This window comes from Fukomys damarensis, unplaced genomic scaffold (assembly GCF_012274545.1).
Source record: "Fukomys damarensis isolate Sample0158 unplaced genomic scaffold, DMR_v1.0_HiC HiC_scaffold_18, whole genome shotgun sequence".
In the NCBI taxonomy this organism is placed as follows: domain Eukaryota; kingdom Metazoa; phylum Chordata; class Mammalia; order Rodentia; family Bathyergidae; genus Fukomys; species Fukomys damarensis.
Genome location: NW_022900930.1, coordinates 42,546,526 through 42,551,774, shown reverse-complemented (window position 1 = coordinate 42,551,774; position 5,249 = coordinate 42,546,526). Strand labels below are relative to the sequence as shown.

General features: G+C 49.7%; 1 pseudogene; it reads right to left on the bottom strand.

The window, feature by feature from the left end:
* Positions 1-1,016: 1,016 nt before the first annotated feature.
* LOC104863024 overlaps positions 1,017-5,249 on the bottom strand; it is a 5,125-nt pseudogene continuing 892 nt past the window's right edge.

Sequence of the window (5,249 nt, the reverse complement as noted above, 5' to 3'; positions counted from 1 at the left end):
AGGATGCAGGAAAGAACAGGTGTGATTTCAAAAGATGGTATAGTCCATGTCCGTCTGTAGCCAGATTGTTGCAACTTAAGGTAGGGGCAGGTGCATGTGATTTACTGCATATTGGGACTAATGCAAAAGATAGGGCAGAGCTCTACAGACTTTTATGGGTTAATTTAATCAAAGGGATGCCTTTTACTCTTGGAAACTTATAGCTTATAGAGGCAGGTATGGTGAACAAGGGGGCTTATTGCTACCCCACCCCCATATTCCTGCTTCAAGCATAGTAATTTTGGCAGTTATTGTCTCATGGATCAGATTTTGTTAGAAAAAAATACTTCTATTTCTAACAGACTGCTGGAAAACCAGTCATGTGATCTGTGGAACTTTGATTTATCTACTTTGGGGTGAACCTATTCGGCAAATCAGAGGGCCAGGTTTTGGGGCAGCTGATGCCCTGTGCTGAATCCCTAGCATACAGGCAGCACCCTAGGGGGTCCTTGAGGGTAATGGTGTCACTTTAAGCTTTTTTTTTTCTAGAAAATAGAAGTGTTGGGATAAAAAAGTTGTACGTTTCATGGGTACAAACTGGTCTTTGAACCTCCTCTGCAAGAGCAACTAGAGTGTCCACATTATGGGTAGGGGGTATTGCAAGGAGGAGGTGTTCTTTCCCCTTTTGGTTCATCACACCATTTTACTTTTTTGGGAGGCAAAGCTCTCCCCCCGTTCAGAGCCTGTCGTGGATGGAAATCAAGCCCCAGCAGACAGTCCTAGGTGGAGACCCCTTCCCCCCCGCTTGATATGACTGTGTGTATGCTGTTGAATTTGCTTGGTTTTTAAACTTCTGGATGAAGATTATGAAAAAGTAACAGACTCCTGTGGCCAGGGATGAGCTGACGTCAAAGCAAACTAACACAAGTCACGTTTGTGCTGTTTCGGAGCTGATGGCCGGAAGAGTACTGCAACCCCACACATTCACTGCTGGCCCGTTAGATTTTTCTTTTCTTCATAATGTTCTGTGTTTACTTTCATGGATCTAGAACACACACAGAGCCGTCCGCCCCGCTGGCACCCACTCTGTCACCTCGAGCACCCCAGCACACCTTGAAGATGCCACTGGTGCCTCGGTAGCTGTGGACCAGACTTCCGCTCTGCGTATCCCAGATGTGTAGACACTTGCCGGAGGAGCCACTGGCCAGGTGCTTCCCACCAGGGCTGAACACTACACTGTAGATAGGTTCCTGGTGCTTGGTTAGCATGTGGATGCAGACGCCTTGCTCACACCCCACAGTCAAACCATGGGATTATATGAAGCCCTCGCTAACAAGACACTGGCTTCGGGCTTGCTGCTGGTGAGCCCGTGGGGCCCCACTTGATGGTGTGTCTCTCTTTGCTGTGAGCTTGAAGGTCATACACGCATGTGTCCTGCTCCATACTCCAGATCTTTAATGTCATGTCATCAGAGGAGGATGCTAGCAACATTCCAGAAGGACCCCGTTTATGGCACTGCCCTCATTCGTGTGTCCTTGGAAGGTTTTGACTGGGCAGTTGCAGCCGAGTCTGCACACATGAATACACATGTCCTTGCTACAGGACAGGAAGGTCATGTTGTTCTGCCAGTCCACCTCAAGAGCCGGGGCTGAATGGAAAGGAAACTGCTACTTGGCTTCTCCTGGGTGTGTCCCAAATGATTGTGGTTTTATCTACACCAGCACTCAAAATATAATCCCCCTTTTTGTTCCACGTCAAGGCAAAGATAGGTCCTATATGCTGGCCTAAGGTGCTGGCCAAGTTATCATCTTTTGTCCATATTCGTGCAAAGCCGTCACAGGATCCTGTAGCCAGTAGTGTCCCATCGCTGTTCCAGTGTGGCGAGGTGATGTCCTTGTTGCTCAGAACGTCTTTGCCCCTCGCGGATGCAGTGCCTCAGCAAGAGCTGCGTGGGGCCCCATTGCTGTTCTCCTTGAGGTTCCAAGTCCCGGCGGTGGAGTCACCAGAGCTGGAAGCAGGCAGATCACTGACAAGGTTTCAGGCACAGATGAACACCTCAGACTCGTGGCCCCGAAGGACGGTAGCTTTGCTGGGTGGAATTTCCATGTCCCTGTCGATCTCCATGGGCCTCGAGTGATTGTTCATTGTGTGCGCGCCATTCTCTTCCCCTTTCACAGTGGCCTCCGTTCTTTGGCGGGTTTTGCTGAGAAACAGCGGCCGGGGCTGCTTCGGCTGCTGTGCTGGCCCTTGTTGCTGCTGTCACTACTGCTGCCTCTGCCGCCGCCACTGTGGTCGCGGCGCTGGCTCGCTGCTGAGCGAGCTTCTCTCGGAAGGGCCTGCTGCCGCATCTGCACCATGTCGGGCATGAAGGCCTCCATCAGGGACAGGGACTCTAGGGGGCTGCCCTCAAACACCGCGCCGTCCTCGGTGCGGATCTCAGCCTCCACATGCTGCAGGCCCTTCTGCAGGACGAAGATGAGCGCGGCTGGTGGCACCAGGGTCCCTTTGATGTTGGATTGGCTGATGTGGCTCTTGATCCCGAAAGTGAAGGCCGAGTAGGACAAACAGCTCGGAGAGAAGCGGGTGTGGTGCTGCACGGCGCGCAGGGCGTTTCTTCATCTCCCTGTGGACTCGGAGCAGGCTGGAACTCTCAGCACTGGTCATGCCTCTCCCCCAGTGACAGGTATGTACTTCACGAAGCAATTCTGTGGGAAGTAGACTGGAAGTCCTAGGCAAAAGTGTCCCACGCCCAAGTCAGCAGGTCCCCAGCAGGTCCCTTAACTGCCTTCCCTCCCACTTCCCTTCAGAAGAAGGACACATTTGGGCCTAGAAGGCCCAGACTTTCTCCTGAAAACTCTGCCCGCCTAGCACCTTGGACGGGGACACAGGAGGCCATTTCCAAGGCTATTTCTCTCAGGGGAGCAATTTAATTTACTCTTTGCTCTGTGCATGTCAGCAGAGCTCTTAAATTTCGAGGACAGTTGGATGAAATTGGATATAGCCGATTTGCATCCTCAAATCAGTTTTGTACACACAGGTGTGTGCACTGCCATCTCTGGGGACATGTCTGACAGTTCATGGGCAGTGAGATGACAGTTTGCTCTGCTTTGCCTTTGGGCTTGGGCTGAGCTAACCTTGTGCCTCAGTTTCTTTTTATGGAAGTGTGGAATGGACTGGGTGATCTCTGAGGTCTCTTTTAGCTTTAGTGTTCTGTGGTTTTATGTCTGTGGGAAAGCGGGTGGTAAGAAAACCAATGGTCCATGTGCCACTGTGAGGCTGAGCTGCCGTTCAAGTGGGGACAGTAAAGCCGCAAGTCTTGGCCTCAGACCAGGCTCCGAATCTGAATGTCATGATGCTGAGCAGGCCTGGCTGTGTGCAGGGTGAGGGAGGACCTGCCTGTCCTCGGGCTGACCCGCAGCAGGCTCTGTGTGGCTGGGACTGGCTGTGCACAATACACAACGTCACCTTATCTCTTAGAGCCTCAGTTGCCTCCCTTGCAAAGAGTGGCTAGAAACAGCCCCTCCTGGGTGGCAGAGAGGAGCTACCAGGAGGTACCTGGGGTATCAGAGGCACTCATTAATTTCAGCTTCCTGATCTTTCCCTTTCTGGTTGGGTCCTGCATCCAGAGTGGTAGATTTGGACCAGAGCCCTCCATGGGTCGATTCTTCTCACCTCCTCATCTTTGTCTTCTACAGCTCCCACAGCTCAAGGACTTTTTCTCTGCAATTGTCCTCTCTCCTGCATCATTAATTTTTACTTCTCTACTCTACCGGAGTGTTCCCATCAGAATACAGCATACTGTAATATATTCGATCTGAAAAAAACCCCCAACTCCCTTGACCCCCACATCCCTTTTCAACTACTGTTCAATTTCTCTGCTTGCGTTGACAGCAAAACTCATCAATACTTGTTTCTACTTCTTCACCTCTAATGCTCTGGAGAGCTCATTCTGACCGCGGGTTTATTCCTACATCCCCTGTACCAGTGCTTGCCAGCGGTGCACATTTCCAAGCTCAGTGGCCAGCCTGGAGCCCTCACACTGACCTGTTTGCCACATTTGCCACAGCTGATCACTGTATTTCTTGAAACGCCCACTTCCCCGGGCTCATTGTCATTCTGTAGCAGTTGTCTTTGCTGGTTTTCCCTCATCTTCCTGACCTCTTCCTGTAGGGATTCCCCAGGGCACCATTCTCAGACCTCTTCTCCAAGCTCTTCTCCAAAATTATAGCTCCAGTTCCTGCTCTGTCTTCTCTCCTGATGACAGACTGACCGATCGAGCTGCTGGGTCGTTTTGTAGGTACCTCGAGTTTAACAAATTCTAAACTGAATTCATCTTACAAACTGACAACTCAGATTTCTCTGTTTTAGTAATGGGCAAATTAATTTTTCCAAGGCTCAGCCTAACAGCCCTTAGAGTCATCTTTGACTTCTCTTTTCCTTTTCCTCTCTATCTGCCACCTGTCAACAAAACAAGACTGCGTTACCTCCCAGATGGCCCTGCCTCCATCCCCTCTGCCCACCCCACCCCAGCTGTCTCAGAGAGAGGTCACCGTGATCTCACACTTGCAGCCATCCTCTGACGACTTGTCTTGCTTCATGCTTCCTTCTTATCATTTAGAATGATAGGTATGCTTTAGAATGTTAATTTAAAAACATGTCAGATCATGTCACAACTCCATGTAAAACAATTTAATAGATTTCCTTCTCTCTCAGAATACATTCTACAGGATCTGGGCCTCTTTCTCCCTGACCTTGCTTCGTCCTTTACTTACTGTATTCCAGCCATGTTGCACAGGGTTGTGCTCAGCATAGCCCCCAGCCCGGGGCCTTTGCACCTGCTCTCTGCTGTGTCTGGAGTCCTCTGAGTTACCACCTTGTTCTCTTCTTTACCTCATTCAGGTGTCTGTGCAGATAGTGCCTTCCCAGGGATCCTTACCTGAACGTCTTGTCCAAAACACCAACTTTGCCAATCTCTATTCCCAATTCTTTTCTTTTCCCCCAGTTTTACAGCTTTATTGATGTATGATAGACACACAGTAAATTACACCTATTTTTGTCTTGACACACATACACACCAGCAAAGCCATCCCTATAATCAATGCAAAGGACTCATCATCTCTCCCAGTGTTTGATTGTGTTGCTCCTTCCTTCTGCTTCTCCCCCATACACAAGCAATTACTGCTTTGCCTTCTGTCATGATAGGTTAGTTTGCATTTTCTAGAATCTAACATAAATGGAATCAAGAAGCATTCTTTTTTTTTTTTTTTTTT